General features: G+C 37.7%; 1 long non-coding RNA gene across 1 annotated transcript in view; it reads right to left on the minus strand.

The window, feature by feature from the left end:
• Positions 1–8,115: 8,115 nt before the first annotated feature.
• Positions 8,116–19,180, minus strand: part of LOC129643141 (uncharacterized) — a 34,256-nt gene continuing 23,191 nt past the window's right edge. The window contains exons 2-3 of the long non-coding RNA XR_008710105.1: positions 14,971–15,038; positions 8,116–13,223 (exon numbers count right to left, since the gene is read on the minus strand). This is a non-coding gene — a long non-coding RNA (uncharacterized LOC129643141). The remainder of the gene's footprint in view (positions 13,224–14,970; positions 15,039–19,180) is intronic.

A 19,180-nucleotide genomic window follows, 5' to 3' on the forward strand; every position in this document is an offset into this window, starting at 1 on the left:
AGGGAGAAGGTAACTGAGAGTAAATACAGTGGAGAGACAAGAGACAGAGACAGAGAGATAGAGGGACTATATCCTGGTGCCATTATTTAGCATTAGAAGCCACCTCTGCCTGAAATTAGAAACTCCCTGTTTCTGGCATAATTGCATAACTTTCTATTTACTTGAGCTGGATTTTCTTCCACTTACAATCCAATCATCTTAGGGCTATTGTTAAAACTGCTGTCTACCACAACATATAATCATGAATGTAAATGATTTTTATAAACTCTAAAGTGCTATATAAAAGTGAGGGATCATTTCTCGAAAATAGAACATTTCTCCTGCTTAAAACTCTAAATCCGATGCCAGATGCATATTGAATCACAGAGGGGCAAGTCCTAGCCTCACATACAAACGAGTAATTTCTACTCTCAGTTTTCTTGAAATTCCACATAAGAAAACTCCTATTACAATGGCAACTGCCAGCTTTCCATGACTGTGAAGTAACAATGACTATTTTCTGCTTCTCCTGCCCTCTCGCTCTAAGAACTGTCTTCACTTTATTGAGCAGCATAGTTTTCCCAGGTGACTCAGTGGTAAAGAATCCACCTGCCAATGCAGGAGACTCAGGTTCAATCCTTGGGTCAGGAAGATTCCCTGGAAGAGGAAATGGCAACCCACTCCAGTATTCGTGCCTGGGAAATCCATGGACAGGGAACCCTGGTGGGCTACAGTCCATGGAGTCAAAAAAGAGATGGACATGACTGAGCACATAGTTTTCTTTGGCCTTACAGGGCCCCTGGGCAAATATCTTGTATTTTGAGATTTGTGAAAATGCCCAGATATGATACTTTCAGGCTCCCCATATGCAGAATTTTCTTCCTTGCCTGGTTTCTCATGGCCAGCTTCTATACTCAGATCACTCATTGGCCTGTGCTCTTCTGCTTCGGGTACCTGGATTCAGACTCCAAATCTTACCAGTGTTTTCCCAATTTAATGGTAACCTGGATGCTCAATACAAGCTAGTTCTTCAGCTTCATTCAAATAATTTCAATGGGAAAACTAGGTTTTAAAAAGGGACTACTCTGTCTCTTATCACTTACTATTTCCCATATAGAAATGTGAACTAACATGAATTGGAAAACCCAGAGCCAATTTGTATCACCTCAATATTTGTAACCCTCCTAGAAACCCAGGGATCTTATGAGGAAGCCTTTTCTGTGACCATTTTTGCACATATAAGGGTGACCTGGAAAGCTCCAATAGGTTGAAGAAGGTCTTGCCTGAAAACAGTTCCTGAGAGTCTGCTCTGTGGTGCAGCTTCTTGTCAGTAAATCTAGTTAGCCATCACTTTATCTATCTATCTATCTATCCTCTATCTATTCCTTTCATCTGCCTCTCACCTGTCTGAACTATCTCTATTATCATATCTGAATTTGGGACAGTTACGCTTTTAAAACCTTATAACTCAGAATTCTTGCTGATGCTTTTGGACGTGATGATATCTGATTGTATTTTAGGGAAACATAAGGGAAATCATTTTGGTTTTTTAGTATCTTAGGCTGAGATGTTTTTATTTTGTATCTTCCATCATTATTCAGCATTTAAAAGATTCCTAGAAAACTGTACTTCAAAATAGAAGCTTTCAAGCACATACTTAGTTTAGTATACTTGAAGAGAACTTTTTAGATCAGAATTAAATCAGGAAATTTATCAAGTGGTTAAAAATAAGGTAATTGAATTAGTTTTGAAAGAAATACATTGAGGTATTTAGTAGTTGCAATACATTTTTCTTGATGATTATGTCTTAGGCTTAAGAAATTTATCTTATTATAATAATATTATAGAGTAAAACATAAAAGCCTTAGATCTGAGCAGCAAGTATTATGCATTTAGCAATTGCTAAAGTAAAGGAATTACATGATAGATTCCAGCTCACATGTAAAAGGAGGAACACATATTTAAAAGTGCCCACAAGTATAATCTATACTCCAGATAGTAACAATGCTCCAGAAATTCAGAGTAGGTCTATTTTAGGTTCTTGTTACCAGAAATAACTGTTTCTGAAACAGCTTAGATTTCCTCCAGGTGAAAAGTTAAAAAGCCAAAGAAAGAAAGATTAAACATTTTGCTCACAGAAAGCAATGGGCGAAACTTACCCATTTCCAGGTTTGAGTGCGTGGAATTCTCAGACTGAATTCAGCAGGGGAGACCAGGCATGGTGGTTGGCTTCCAGCATTCCATCCCACTGGAATGAGCATTTTGACTTGACTTCCAGGGTTAAGGTTGTTATCTACTTATTATTTACTTTCTGGTTCAGAGTTGTGTCATAAAGACTGGCACCATGGTTTTCACTGATGTTAAGAAAGGCCTTCCAGAATCTCACAGGGTTAATAAAATCTGATGGGATATTTCTTATGCTAATGGCTATTTAGGCACATGGTATTTCTCACAGCCAGGAGACAAATGTTCCCTGAGGACAGAGGTGTGTGGTTAGCACAGACAATCAGTTAATCTGGCTTTCTAATCCTAAGGTTTGCACTGGATTTCCATACAACCTGCAGAGGGAGATTAAATTGTCAGCACTCTAATCAACCAGAATTTAAATATGGGCTAAGTCTAAAGAAATCATTTTTGTCCTGTGCTCTTAATTAATACCTGTCAAGAGTCTGGGGAAAGATTTGCTACTGAACATAAGGAATTATTTGGACATAAATCCATATGTTAATTTCTAACACATTTACCTGTGGATAAAAATATGGAAGCTAAGGTCCTGCTTCAGGGAATGACAAGCCAAATTATCTACTTTATTGCTATAATTATCATTAGTTAACTAATTAATTTTTTAAGTTTGTGGTAGGGGTTTGATATATAATTATGGTTTTAATAATATTTTTATTGATAAATGTATGTCTTTATTTTCAGAATATTAGCTAACATTTATATAATACCTCTTATTGCCAGGAGTTGTCCAAGATATATAGGTATATGGCATATAGAAATATGCATACATATCTCAATATATATGTATATATGTGTATACCTTTAGGTATGCATATATATGTATTTTTTTGTTCAGTTGCTCTGTTGTGTCCAACTCTTTGTGACCCCATGGACTGCAACACGCCAGGCTTCCCTGTCCTTCACCATCTCATGAAACTTGCCCAAACTCATGTCCATTGAGTTGGTGATGTCATCCAACCATCTCATCCTCTATCATCCCCTTCTCCTCCTGCCTTCAATCTTTCCCATCATGAGGGTCTTTTCTAGTGAGTCCGCTGTTTGCATCAGGTGGCCAAAGTGTTGGAGTTTCAGCTTAAGCATCAGTCCTTCCAGTGAATATTCAGGATTGATTTCCTTTAGGATTGACTGGTTGGATCTTCTTGCAGTCCAAAGGACTCTCAAGATTCTTTTCCAACACCACAGTTTAAAAGTATCAATCCTTCAGTGCTCAGCCTTCTTTATGGTCTAACTCTCACATCAATACATGGTTACTGAAAAAAATCATAGTTTTGACTATACGGACCTTTGTTGGGAAAGTAATGTCTCTGCTTTTTAATACACTAAGTTTGTCATATGCATATGTATATCTCAAGCCCTCTGAGGTTTATCATTGTATTCATTTTGCACATAATAAAATTGAGCCACAGAAATATATTGTCCAAAGTTACTGACTAAGTAAGAGGAAAGAAAAGTTGGGATTTAAGCCTGGTCAGTCTATTAGCAGTCTATAATATGATAATTAAAATACCCTTCAGTTCAGTTCAGTTCAGTTGCTCAGTCATGTCCAACTGTTTGCAACCCCATGGACTGTGGCATGCCAGACTTCCCTGTCCATCACCAACTCCCAGAGCCTACTCAAACTCATGTCCAGTGAGTCATTGATGCCATCCAACCATCTCATCCTCTGTCGTCCCTTCTTCCTCCTGCCTTCAATCTTTCCCAGCATCAGGGTCTTTTCAAATGAGTCAGTTCTTCCCATCAGGTGGCCAAAGCGTTGGAGTTTCAGCTTCAGCATCAGTCCTTCCAATGAATATTCAGGATTGATTTCCTTTAGGATCAATATGATAATTAAAATACCCATAGTTAATAATAATATAAAACACTTATTAAGGATTAATATGTAATAAACATTTCCTTGGGCACCAAAATCACTGCTGATGGTGACTGCAGCCATGAAATTAAAAGATGCTTACTCCTTATAAGGATAGCTATGACAAACCTAGACAATGTATTAAAAAGCAGAGACATTGTCTGTATAGTCAAAGCTATGGTTTTTCCAGTAGTCATATACAGATGTGGGAGCTGGACCATAAAGAAGGTTGAGCCGAAGAATTGTTTTCTTCAGCTTTTCAATTATGGTGCTAGAGCAGACTCTTGAGACTCCCTTGGATTACAAGGAGATCGAACCAGTCAACTCTAAAGGAAATCAACCCTTAATATTCATTGGAAGGGCTGATGCTGAAGCTGAAGCTCCAATAGTTTGGCCACCTGATGGGAAGAGCCAGCTCATTGGAAAAGACCCTGATGTCAGAAAGATTGAAGGCAAAAGGAGAAGGAGAAGGCAAAAGGAGAAGGGGGTGGCAGAAGATGAGATGGTTGGAAAACATCACCAACTCAATGGACATGAATTTGAGCAAACTCCAGGAGATAGTGGAGGACAGAGGAATGGAATAAGTTTGGCCTGCTGCAGTCCATGGGGTCAGAAAGAGTTGGGCATGACTTCGCGACTGAACAGCCATAACTTTCATAATTTTCTTTTGTTAATTCATTTAGTCCTCAAATCAAATCTATAAAATAGGTTTTATCATTATTGTTCTCAATTTATAAATAAAACAGTAACTTTCCCAAGGTTGCATAGTTAGTAGGTAGATGATCCAGGATTTGAACAGAGGCAGTCTGGCTTTAGAATCTATGGTCTTAATTGACATGATACTGCCTATTGTTAACAATAGTACTAAAATAGTATTAATACTGTATTTATCAAAATGGTAGCCATTAAGTGTATTCATAAGTATTATGTGCTGGGCTCCAAGTTCATATTTAAGCAAACTTATTCCATTTAAGTATTTTTAGAACTTCCAAAGTAGGTGTTTGAGGCTCATTTTAGAGATGAAGAAGAAGAGATTAGAGATTAAATATTCCCAAGATCTCACAGCTAATAGAGGGAAAACTAGAATTCAATTCTGTTCTTTCTGATTCCAAGGCCTATGTTATTTTGCCCACATTTCACATTGTCTGTCAAGTTTCTGCTGCTAACATGCTCTATTACAGTAATAGTTGCTGAGGGCTTTGTACAAAGAATAATGTATTGGGAATATGAAATGCTCAGAAACTGCAGGTCTACAAAGGAACAAAACTGAGCTAGCATTGTTTTTAAGAAGGGAAATTATAGAGTAGTAAAATTTGACTCTATTGAATGATATCAAGGAAAATAAAAATCAACTAGATAACCAAGTTATGAAAAAATAAACAAGAAACTAAACAATTAACAATTATAAGTGGCATCACTGATTTTATTTTCATTAAAACTATTTTTAAAGTAAGCATGTGTATATGCCTTTGTATCTGATACATATTATGTATTTACATACATTTTTGATACACATTCAAAATCTGTCTTTGATAAATGACTTCTCCAATTAATTTTCACTATAAATAATATTCAGTTCAGTTCAGTCACTCAGTCGTGTCTGACTCTGCGACCCCATGAATCACAGCACCCCAGGCCTCCCTGTCTATCACCAACTCCCAGAGTTCACTCAAACTCAAGTCCATCGAATTGGTGATGCCATCCAGCCATCTCATCCTCTGTCATCCCCTTCTCCTCCTGCCCTCAATCTTTACCAGCATCAGGGTCTTTTCAAATGAGTCAGCTCTTCACATCAGGTGGCCAAAGTATTGGAGTTTCAGCTTGAGCATCAGTCCTTCCAATGAACACCCAGGGCTGATCTCCTTTAGGATGGACTGGTTGGATCCCCTTGCAGTCCAAGGACCTCTCAAGAGTCTTTTCCAACACCACAGTTCAAAAGCATCAATTCTTTGGCATTCAGCTTTCTTCACAGTCCAACTCTTGCATCCATACATGACCACTGGAAAAACCATAGCCTTGACTAGATGGACCTTTGTTGGCAAAGTTATATCTCTGCTTTTGAATATGCTATATAGGTTGGTCATAACTTTCCTTCCAAGGAGTAAAGTGAAAGAAAGAAAGTGAAGTCACTCAGTCATGTCCAACTCTTTGCGACCCCATGGACTGTAGCCTTCCAGGCTCCTCTGTCCATGGGATTCTCCAGGCAATAGTCCTGGAGTGGGTTGCCATTTCCTTCTCCAGGGGATCTTCCCAACCCAGGGATTGAACCCATGTCTCCCGCATTGTAGACAGAGGCTTTATCGTCGAGCCACCAGGGACGCCTCCAAGGAGTAAGCGTCTTTTAATTTCATGGCTGCAGTCACCATCTGCAGTGATTTTTGATTCCACCTCCCCTCCCCTCAAATAAAGTCTGACACTGTTTCCCCTGTTTCCACAAGTTATATCTTACAGGTTTGAAAAGTATAGATTTAATTATTTTATGCTTTATGATTTAATGGACTTTCTTTTCTTAATAACACCCAAAGGTCATTCATTCATCTTTTTTTTTTTACATATGTTGTTAGTTGCTAACATGTGTACTTGTGACTTTGCATACATATGAGAAAGGTGGTAATGCCACTTATCCCAAGAGGTAACATATTTACCCATGACTTAAATGGACTTCAACACTTCATCAATCATCTTTTATTTTTCCAGCTGCCCCGTCATGAAAGGTGCTGAATCATATATTCTCAAATATTATTGTTTTGAACCTGGAGATCTTTAAAAAATAGCTAAAGCAATTTGTAATATAGAATGAATTAAATAAAGATGCATATTTAATGACAACTTGAGGAAAATGAGATATAAGTTGGGCATCATTTTTTAAAATATGCATAGTCCCTAGATAAGGATTCAAAAAGTAATGTAAATGGGACCATAGTAACTTTAACTATTTTATTAATTCCCAGAGATTTTGTGTATTAAGTCATGTTTGTTTATTAGTACTTGCTGGTCTTTAGACTAGGAGGGTCAGAAGTGGTTAAACCCTCAGACTTTGAGGGTTTTGTGTATATTCTTAGGAATAAAGTGTAATTGGCTTATGTGTGTGCTTATTCAGTCATGTCCAACTCTTTGTGACCCCATGAACTGTAGCCCACTAGGCTCCACTGTCCATAGAATTTTCCAGGCAAAAATAATGGAGTGGGTTGCCATTTTCTACTCCAGGGCATCTTCCAGACTCAGGGGTTGAACCCTTGTCTCTTGTGTCTTCTTCATTGACAGGTGAATGCTTTACTACTGAGCCTCCTGGGAAGCCCAATTGGCTCATGGGAATTCATAAATATAATCACTTTCAGTATGGCCTTTTATATATTAATTATTGCCTTTATTTGAAAATACTCATTGAGCTTGTATGTGAGTTATTTTAAAATTAATATATATACCTTTTAAATATTTACTTGTTATATCTGTGAATAAATCATTAACTTTTTTTATTATTACTACTACTTTTATTGCTGTCACTACTAACCCTTCCCTACCTAGTATCTGTTCTTTAAATGCCATTTTTCCCTATCTTTTTCTTTTTTTAAATTGAAATATAGATGATTTAAATATTGTGTTAGGTTTAGGTGTACAACAAAGTGATTCAGTTATATGTACATATATAGCTATTTTTTTCAGATCCTTTCCTCTTATAGATTATTACAAAACATTAAGTATAGTGCCCTGTGCTATATAGTAGATCCTTGTTGGTTATCTATTTTATATATAGTAGTACATGATTGTTAATCTCACACTCCTAATTAATCCCTTCCCCTCCTTTCCCCTTTGGTAACTGTAAGTTTGTTTTCACCACCTAGTGTCTTGAAGGAAATAATAGACCATCCTCAGTACTTTATTTTGAAATTTGAATGTTTCTTAGGATGACATTTTTTAAAAGGAATTTCTGTTTTGAAGTCATTTAGTCATTTGTGATCATTACTATTGGAAAAATAATGAGCAAATGTTCCTGGATGACAGAATGGTTGTCAGAGTCAGGTTTCTGTCAAAACAAAACTTTATTTCCAAATTGAAAAATAGAATAATCTTGATTTGGAAAATGTTTATGCTGTACCTATATTTCAGGTTTATGCAAGAAAAATGTCAAGGCAAAAAGGAGAACATTTCTCCCTGCGAGCAAAGATTTTGTGAGCTGATAGAACACTCTAAGAAAATTACATACCAAAGATAAGTAGGGGAGCATGCAGCTTGATGTCTGGCAGGCACCATGGTTTAGTATATTTTACATGAATCAAAGCTTTAGCTCTGTGATCTGGTAATAGTTAAGACTTTAGCCTGTTGATAGCTTGAATGACAATGACTGGCATCTACTGTACTGATTCTAGGAGGTAGTTTGGCAACTCGAAGAATACAACTTTGATTCTAAGCCTTCCCAGAAAATGTATGCTCTCTGAAGCATGTGCGGTGCTGTAATGTCTGCTGTTAATTCTTCACACACCAGCTTTCAGGATAATTGTACCTTATATCTCCATGACACAATATCGATTATCCAGCTTGTGGATTATCGAGGTCTTGTATCAGACTTGGTGCCCTTATTTTGGCTCTTTCACTTTATAGATCCTACCTTGGAACGCACTGAGGTGGAGAGGCACAGCAAAAGTTGAAAATGTCACTTTTGCAATAATTTGCAGTATTTTAAGATTGTATGTCAAAAGCTTAATTTAGTAGGAGTAAAACAATGGTTGCAATCCACTCCAAACTACAACAATCATTTATACTATTCATAAATTTGTAATATGGACAGAGCTGGTAAGGCCAGCTTGTCTTTGTTCTAAGTATCATCTGTTGGAACATATTGACTGTGCCCTGGAGGATTCATTTCCAATATGGCACCCACATAACTGGCAAGTTTGGGATGGCTGGTTGCTGGAAGCTCAGTTTGGGCTATGGGATAGGGTCTCTGTTTCTCTTCACATGTTTTCCCACAGACCACTTGGACTTTCTCTCACTGCATGGTGGCTTGGTTCTGAGAGTGAGTCGTTTGTAGAGACGTGGATGGATCTAGAGTTTGTCATACAGAGTGAAGTAAGTCAGAAAGAGAAAAACAAGTATTGTATATTAACACATATATGTAGAATCTAGAAAAATGGTACAGATGAAACTATTTACAAGGCAAGAATATAGATGCAGATGAAGAGAACAGATATGTGGACAGAATCGGGGCAAGTGAGGGTGGAACAAACTGGGAGATTAGGATTGACGTAGATACACTACCATGTGTAAAACAGCTAATAGAAAGCTGCTGTACAGCATAGGAAGCTCAGCTCTGTGCTCTGTGATGACCTAGATGGATGGAATGGAGGAGGGTGGGAGGAAGGTCCAAGAGGCAGGTGATATATGTATACATATAGCTGATACATGTTATTGTACAGCAAAAGCCAACACAACATTATAGAGTAACTATACCCCAATTAAAAAAAATGGAAGTGAAGATGTCTGAGTCATCACTGATTATACACTATTCTATTAATCAAGCAGTCAGATACCTCAAATTCAGGGAAGAGGACATAGACCCACTTCTTGACAGGAGGTGTGTCTGGAAATTTAGGTCCATGTTTCAATACTGCTACATAAACTGACCTAAAAAAAAAAGCAAACCCTAACTTTCAGATATCCAGTTTATTCATATATTTGAAGTCCCTAATGGAGCTAACTTCTCATTGCAGCACCAAACCCAGATGAGAGATTTCAGTACAGACGCTAAAATTCTTGCTATGATTTTTCCTGTTCTGGTTTCCTCACTACTCCCTGAAGGCCACCAAATATTCAAACAATAATGAAAATGCAGAGTAAATGTAAACGTCCCCTTCTTCTGAAAGCTGCACCTGAATGAAATAAATAGGGGTCCTTACTGATCTCTAATGAACCCTCAATTTCCTCTGAAATAAGCCAAGACCAGGCAAGCACAGAGCTTCTGCCTGCATGTACATTACTCCTTTCTCCTCCGTAAAATAGCTTGAGTTTTTGTTAAGTAATTCTACTTTCCTACCACATGTCTTTTCTCTGGAAAGTCACCTCACCCTCAATTCCAAACATATATCTCAAAAAATTGTTTACAAAAGATCATAAATGATATTGGATCCCATCTTTTCTTCTACATACGTAAATGACACATGTACATGTTTTGTTCCTTAAAAGGAATCACAGGGCCAATGATGAGAGAATTCAAAGAATCCATGCCCAGTGATGCCTCTGGATAAAAGGCCTGTGATGAGCAGTGAAACTGGGTAAATCTAAATAAGGATAGCAAATACAACCAGTGTGATTTCCTTCATATTTTCTACATTTGGCCTTCAGAGGCAGGGTAATGAACTTTGGAATCAGACTATGTTAATTTGGATCCTAGCTCTGTAGTGCTGTACTATTGGGAGACCTTAAGACAATGACAATTTCTCTGAGAATTGATTTCTTAATTTGTAAAATAAAGCTAATATTACCTAATTCATAGGCTTGTAATGAAAATTATATCAAATAATACATAAAAACATTTAGCATAATTATAGTATATAACAGTATATAAACAGTGCTCAATAAATACCATTTCTAATAACAAGTTATGCTTCAGTTAATAGACATTAAATGAAAATATTTAAGTTTAATTCATATCAGAGGCAAGAATATGTATGTTGTTCAAATTACTACTGCAAAAGAGGAGTAGACATATACTCTACTTGCGTCTAATTTTATGAATGAGAAAGTACATTTTTGTTATATATTCTGTTCATTTAATAACTAAGTATTGAGCACCACATTTGGGCCTGGTACAGATCTAGCACTAAAGATATAAAAATGAATGAAAGAGTAAAAAATAAAAAGAAAGTTTTGCTCTTTGTATTACATCATAAAGTAATAAATGCTATGGTGAAAAATACTAGAAGGAAGGCCAACAGGGAATGTTGCAGGGAAGGATGTCGCAATTTAAACACAGCAGGAAGGGCAGGCTTGACTTGAGAAGGTGATATTTGGTGAAAGGTCTGAAGGATATGAGAGACTGACACGTGTGTAATACCTGAAAGAAAAGCATTCCAAGCTGGGGGAACACTAAATGCTAAGTACCTGAGATGGGAAGGCCCAGAGGCCAAGAGGGCTGAACAGACAGAGAGAGGGGAAAATTAATTTAGAGGAGATTACAATTGTAAGGAGATCTACAATTATAGGCCCTTTCTAGGTATTGTAATAACTTTGGATTTTATCTAGTATGAAACAGAACCCATTGAAAGGCTTTAGGCAGGGTAGAAGTGAAGTATTAGTCACTCAGTCACATTCAACTCTTTGTGACTGTCTGGACTATAGGCCCATCAAGCTCCTATGTCCATGGAATTCTCCAAGCAAGAATACTGGAGTGGGTTGCCATTCTCTTCTCCTGGGGATCTTCCCGACCCAGGGATAGAACTCAGGTCTCCTGAATTGTGGGCAGATTCTTTATCATCTGAGCCACCAGGGAAGCCCTAGGCAGGGTAGAAGCATGATTTAATGTAAATTTAAACCAAGAAAGAAATGATACAGTTTACGTTCTACATTAGAACCACCAATTAAAATATGACCTGCCATTGATTTTAAGTCATATGCCAATCTCAGAGAATCCTAAAGTGTGAAAAATAGTATATCTTAGAGATGGAACTCAGTATTTAGGAAGTAGATTTGTTGATGAGTGGGATGAGCACGAAAACGGAGAAGTCAAGGGCAGTGCTACAAGATGATTTTAACTTTGCTTGGGCAACAGAAAGGATGGAATCACTTTTTATTTAGACAGAACCATTTCAGAAGGATCTTTGGAAGGCCATTATGATTAGACCTGGATCTTAAGACTAAGACCTGAGGACCTCCAGTGTTTGGAGATCACAAATGGTGCAGATCAGCAAAGGAGGATAAGTGGCCATTGAACTAGACGGAAAACCAGGATCGTGTGGCAAACTGGAGGTCAAGAGAGCAGTCAGCCTTTTTCAGAATGGGGCAGTGACTCAAGTGTTAGAGGGGAACTGGCTAGTTTAGTCCAATCACATGAGATTCAAATCCTAGTATTTATAGGGAGAAGGGGAGGAGAAAAATTCAGAAGCAGCAATGAGGCTGAGGAAGATGCCTATTTAATTTCCAAAGAAAGATGCATAAGAACCAGTGTCTTCAGAGAAAAAAGTAAAGGAAGTTACTTTTAAAACAGATTGAGGATATAGGGGATTAAATGAGATTTAGATTGAATGAGCTTCTGGAGTTAGAAATTAGAGATGGAAAAGTATATTAAGAAAAAGTTAAGGGGAGAGAGAGGCTTCCTGGGTAGCTCAGTCAGTAAAGAATCCACCTGTGACTGTCTGTGTTGCAGGAGACCCAGGTTCAATCCCTGGATTGGGGAGATTCTCTTCCCAAGGAGAGGAGGAAATGGCAACCCCTCCAGTATTCTTGCCTGGGAAATCCCATGGACATTGGAGCCTGGTGGGCTACAGTCCATGGGTTCACAAGAGTTGGACACGACTTAGAGACTAAACCACCACCACCAAGGAGAGAGAGAGAGGATATTCAGAAACGGATTAGTGGCTAGGGTACTAGAAAAAAATAGGAAAGGCTGGGCTTCCCGTGTGTCTGAAATAAATAGGGATATAAGACACAAAGATAATTAGTCATGATGGAGCAAGGCACACAGTGGGGCTGAGATCTCTGGAGTCTGCACGGCTCTGAGTGTCCCGTTTCACTTGTACTAGTAAAGACCTGGAGCTCAGTGGAGAGGTGGTCAGCTTACTTTTGACTTTTTCTGCCTTGGCCCCTCTCCATGGAAGCTAGCAAAACAAAGGTCTTATTCTCAGCATGTTCACGTCTTCTCCACCCTGTGTTAGATAAACTTAAAAACATCATGGTGGTGCTGGGGAGAGATCATTGGAGAGACTACACAAAACATTCCTAGAGATTCTCTGAGTGGTAAAATCATAGACTGTGTTTTCTTCTTGGGCTTCCTTTGTGGCTCAGAGTATAAACAATCCACCAGAAATGTAGGAGACTGGGTTCAACCCCTAGGTTGGGAAGATCCCCTGGAGGAGAGCATGGCAACCCACTCCAGTATTCTGGCCTGGAGAATCCTCATGGACAGAGGAGCCTGGCAGTTTTCTTCTTAGACATGTCTCTGTGAAAAGGAATTATGTATATAAATCAGCATGAAATGATTATGGTTGACATAAATAAAATAAACATTATGGAAGGCATGGAGGAGGGTTGCATATAATCCCCTTCTCTTTTTAAACCTAATTCTGGATTTCTTGGTTATTAGCTTCTGAAGGGCAAAGTGGTTTTCTTTTCAATTCTGTGTCTCAACCCCTAGTGTGAAATAACCACCCAATAAACACTTGTTGAATGAATGAGGTGGGATGCATGCCTTGAAGTGTGAGAAACCATCAAACAGAAAGGCAGTGTAGGGCTACGTAAAAAGATGTACTACTTTTGCACAGTCTAGTTCAATTATGGAGCTCATTACTCAGGATAAAATGTAAATTTATGTAGGAAGGGTGTGATAACAGATATCGTATCCAGACAGAGGCTGGGTGTGATTGAGGGTGTAGCTCCAAGTTTTTAAGAAAGATATAAAGTATGAGACAGTTCTACTTATTACATCACAAGCCTTAATGATGTTTCTCAGACAGGATAAAGAATTTGAGTGACCACGTCCCTGAAGGCATTTTTATTCACTGACACTAATCACATTCTTAACTTTGGGGGACATTTTATTGTTCATAGAGTATTATATGTTATTTATTGTCATCATGGTTTTGACTCATTCTGACTCATTTACCTTTATTCTAGGCATTCAGGCTTTAAAATTCATAATCAGGTCCTCAATTGTCAAATTAGTTTAATATAATGAATTGCTTATACTACCCATTTGCATGCTGGATATACCATTTATTTTCTAAACTAGAACATTCTGGGACATCTCAAGAAAAAGGCACTAAATTTTAAAGTTTTCTGGCCTTCTGAAATCTTTTATGTGCTTTATTTCAGTGAAAAGGACCATTTAAGCCTTGGACCCAGCACATTTGTATTCCTTGAAAATGTTTCCAAAATCTATATCAATGTATTATGTATACATTTGAAATGAGGTTCCACACTTCGTAAACCTATGTTCTGTATTAAACTTCATCTGGGGAAGTCTGTATCAGTTTTCTAGGGTGTAAAGTGATGGAAAAAATGAATCTTGTTTGAATTGATGTTAGCTTGCTTATGAAATAGCCTCTTGGGGCATGAAGGAGAGTGGCTGGAAATTTGTGTCTGCAAAGTAGACGGCAATCTGTTAAAAATTACCTCCAGATAAGAGGAATGAGCTGGGTAATGAAATGATTTCAATAGTATGAAACATTTGTTTTTAATGTAGAAGTCATTGGACACGAGAATTGTCTGCCTATAGCTTTTTTCCTCCCTGACAAGGGATTTCCTGCTCTTAAAAATATCCTTTCTAAATTTCTGTTGAATTGTTTGCCAATGCAATCCAGAAATCTTGTTAGTCTAAGGTGAGAAAATCGGTATTAACTTTCCTTGTGCTAACATTTCCACTATTGACCTAGGATTAAGAAGCCAAAAGCGTTTATCCCAGAAACGCACTTGAAAATGACTGACACCTGCATCCAGATGAAGAGATATTTTAGTAAATGCCCAAAACAGAAATCCAGCTAAATTGTGAACAGTGATTTGATTTTCATTGTGAATATCATAGGTTTGCCTTATATTCTGAATTTAAAATATGTAATATTGTTCTATACAAAATACCTGTAACCGTGTTAACTCACTCTAAATGAGTTAAACATTTCTTTTCAACTTGCGCATTAAAGAACTCACTAATCCCTGAAAGAAGTAGATTGATTTTAAGACCCTTAACTTACCTTCTGTTTCTTTCCTCTGTACTTTTCCTAGTGCTTCTCTATGAGGTGGCCTCTATTGTGTGTAGAATCTGGGTAAACAGAAAAAAAAAAAAAGCATATGCCTGGTCACCAAGGGAATATTTAAAAAATATTTTCTCAGTTTAATTGGCAGATTCATTTGCAATCAATTTGCATTTTCTTTACTCTGAAAAATGAATTCAGAAGTTAGGTAAGAAAAACAATGTCTCATCTTGAATGCCATTTGCATAAAATACGTCCTAATGTTCATGGTGATTTTACATTGAAAATCACATCATTAGCAAAGAAAAAAATAGGCAAACTTCCAATAGAGTGTGTGTAAATCCTCCTGTTCATCACCCCTGCTCTTTTTCAGAAGACTCTGAATGGCAGGATCTGGTTTTGCTGATGCACCGTTCTCACCAATAGTCTTGTCCAGGAAGAAAACCTTTTATTTCTACTTTCTTACATTGGAGCACTATAATTCCCAACCCAATTTCAAGCCCACCCTAAAGGATTCAGCCAATATCTTCCTTTAACATAACCTTTCTATATTAATATAGACACTTCTGGTACAATTTTGTTTTCAGGGAAAGAGAGAGAGGAAGAGAAGACAGAAGAAGTAGAGAAGGAGGAGAAAGAAAAAATGAGGAGAGGAAGAGGAAGACCATAGGAGAGAAGAGAAAAAAGAGAAATGGGAAGAAGGAAGGAGGAAAATCATGTCTTATTTGCAAAAGATAAAAGAACAACCAACAATGTGATATAAAAATGTCCCAGGAGTAAGAGAAATCATAGAACCCCCCCCCCCACCCCCGCCCCCCTGCAAATGGATACATATTATACTAGTTCTTTAAATATCAAATTCTCCAAAAGCTGAAGAATTGATGCTTTTGAACTGTGGTGTTGGAGAAGACTCTGGAGAGTCCCTTGGACTGCAAAGAGATCTAACAGTCCATCCTAAAGAAATCAGTCCTGAATATTCATTGGAAGGACTGATGCTGAAGCTGAAGCTACAATACTTTGGCCACCTGATACGAAGAGCTGATTCATTGGAAAAGACCCTGATGCTGGGAAAGATTGAAGGCGGGAGGAGAAAAGGATGACAGAGGATAAGATGGTTGGATGGCATCACCGATTCCATGGACTTGAGTTTAAGTAAGCTCTGGGAGTTGGTGATGGACAGGGAAGCCTGGCCTGCTCCAGTCCATAGGGTTGCAGAATCAGACAGAGCTGAGTGACTGAACTGAACTGAACTGATTGGAGAATATCCAGTTCTCCAAACTTAGCCTTGCAAACCTTTCCTTTGCAAGTGTGGGTCTTCTTGGCACTCTGAGCACTCAAAGCAAAATATGAAATAGGGTGTCACATTGGTCATTCAGTTTGTATAGTTCCTTAGTGTTCATTTAGGTATTGGACCTCTAGTTTTTATTCTTGTTTTTATTTTAATGTCTATTTATTTGGCTGGGGCAAGTCTTAGTTGTGGCACATGGGGTCTTTAGTTGTGGCATGTGGGATATAGGTTTCTGACCAGGGATTGAATGCAGGCTCCCTGCCTTGAGAATCAGCCACTGGACCACCAGGGAAGGCCCTCTCATTTTCAAAAGATAGTTTCTTTTTAAAAGATCTGTGTTTTTAAAATTTGCAAATGAGATGGAATATCTGACTGGCTTTGAATGTCTCATGAACTGTATTTTTTCTTTGAATGTCCAGTGTTCATCAAATGACATTGATATATCAATATTTAATTAGTTGTGCCTCTTATTTTGTATCCTGTTCAAATTCTTTCTCTCAATTACATCTTCTTCTAATAATTCTAGTCTCTTTTCTCTGTGTCTCCGATGTGTACCAGGGTCAAAAATGGAAACTTGAAAATGTTTTAACCATTAGGACCTAAAATGAATGGTAATTTCTGGCTAATCCTTTAATAAAACTACTATTCATTATATTTGAATTTTTTTGGTAGCTCAGTACTGTTATATGTCAAATATGTGTATGTGTGTGTGTGTGTGTGTGTGTATATATATATTCAAATGGTCTCACTGATTTGGGTCCTATTGATTCCTTGTCCTATGATAAAAATGAAATCCTTCTGATTATCTTAAATTGATTCTTTTTCTTCTTAAGAAAGAGACTAATTTAGCTTTAGACATGCAAGGCTGGTGAAATTATTTGCATTTATCTCCTCTTTTTGCTTTATGTTTCAAAATCATAGGATGTTTTTGATGATTATAAATGATTGTTTTTTGAGTTACTTTTACCACCTATCATCTCAATATGTGATTATTCTGTTTAGCTGACTCACTTGAAAGTGTATAAAAGGAAACAGCAGCATCCAAAGAAAAACAATAAGAGGCATTACCGACAAAATGAAAATGACATATTTGAGTTGGAAAAACTTGTCTGATTATATCTGAGCTTGAAATTATAATAAGCACCTTTTCATCAAACTCACAACCAATGAGTTGTGAGAAAATAACTCACATTTTCCACCTTTAAGTTTTCTTGGAAGAGAGTTTTTTTCAAAAATATTTTCATAGATTAGATAGTTCAGTTGCTAACTTCTAAGTGAGGGAATAACAGAATAAATTAATGTAAACAAAGCTGGAAACAAAGTAAAGGTCCAACAAAAGGAAAATGGTGCAAGAAATGGTAGTATAACCAAAATAGAAGGCAGTGATTAGAAATCCTGTTATTACAAAGTGTAATGGCAAAGGAAAATTCAAGTAAAAAGGTCACATCTTAAGGATATAGAGATATATACATATATATGTATAAAAACACATTAATTGGTACATACATACATATACCTAGAAAGAGGAGAACAGATACTGAAATGTACACTTTGATTATACCTGCATAGCAGCATTTCCATTTTTCTTTCCATTGCACAGTTTTGCTTATTTTTTCTAGTATAGGTTTTTAATAATCAGAAAAAATTATTGGAAATGCCAAAAATAGCAAGAGAAGAGGCTTAGTGTATTCTATTAATCCCCAAACTAAAACATGTATGTATGCATGCTCCGTCATTCAGTCGTGCCTGACTCTTTGCGACCCCACGGACTGTAGCCCACCAGGCTCCTCTGTCCATGGGACTTCTCAGGCAAGAGTACTGGAGTGGGTTGCCATTTCCTTCTCCAGGGGATCTTCCCAAACCAGGGATTGAACCTGTGTCTCCTGCACTGTAGGCGGACTCTTTACCTGCTGAGTCATCACGGAAGCCCTCCAAACTAAGATACTACAATTCAAAACAAAGCCAAAGGTGTTCATTCAAGGATGAGAGAAAGAGGATGGTTTGACTGAATCACACTGGGCTGTGTCATTACAAAAACCTAGTTCTGATCTTTTGTTGAATGGCCTTGTAGGAGAGTGATAGCTTATGGTGAATGATGTTGGATTCATGATCTACGAAGAAGATTTAGCTTCAGGACCAAGGACTGGGCTTGATCACTCAGAGCTTTTGTGTGGCAGAAGTTTTATTAGAGTGATGAAGGACAGAGAAATCTTCTGACAAAGACATAGAAGGGGGATGGATAGTGCCCCACTTGCTAGTCTTATCAATGTCTTATATACTTGATCCCTTGGAAGGCAAGGAGATCCAACCAGTCAATCCTAAAGGAAATCAGTCCTGAATATTCACTGGAAGGACTGATGCTGAAGCTGAAACTTCAATACTTTGCCCACCTGATGTGAAGAGCTGACTCATTAGAAAAGACCCTGATGCTGGGAAAGATTGAAGGCAGGAGGAGAAGAGGATAACAGAGGATGAGATGGTTGGATGCCTTCACTGACGCAATGAACATGAGTTTGAGCAAGCTCTGGGAGCTGGTGATGAACAAGGTAGCCTGGCGTGCTGCAGTCCATGGGGTTGCAAAGAGTCAGACACGACTGAGCAACTGGAAACATAAGGAAAAACATACCCTTGAGCAAGATGAGTGGTTTTGTTGTGTAATCATTAGCTCTAGGCTTAAGGAAAGTTAAAGATTGTTGTCATAACAACTCAGAGTTTAAGAAAAAATGTCTTATGTGACTAAGACAAAACAATTTAGGAAAAAAAATGTTTGTCACTTTCTCCTCCTCGAGAGCCCCAGATCCCTTTCTCCTCCTCCTCAAGGGCCCCAAACTCCTTATCTAAGAATTAACTCTCTCAAGAGGTGCTTGATATTTCTGGGCCTTTTTGTGACTATTAATGAGAGTTCATAGAAAGAGCCCCAAA

The sequence above is a fragment of the Bubalus kerabau genome, chromosome 2 (genome assembly GCF_029407905.1).
Source record: "Bubalus kerabau isolate K-KA32 ecotype Philippines breed swamp buffalo chromosome 2, PCC_UOA_SB_1v2, whole genome shotgun sequence".
NCBI classification, from domain to species: domain Eukaryota; kingdom Metazoa; phylum Chordata; class Mammalia; order Artiodactyla; family Bovidae; genus Bubalus; species Bubalus kerabau.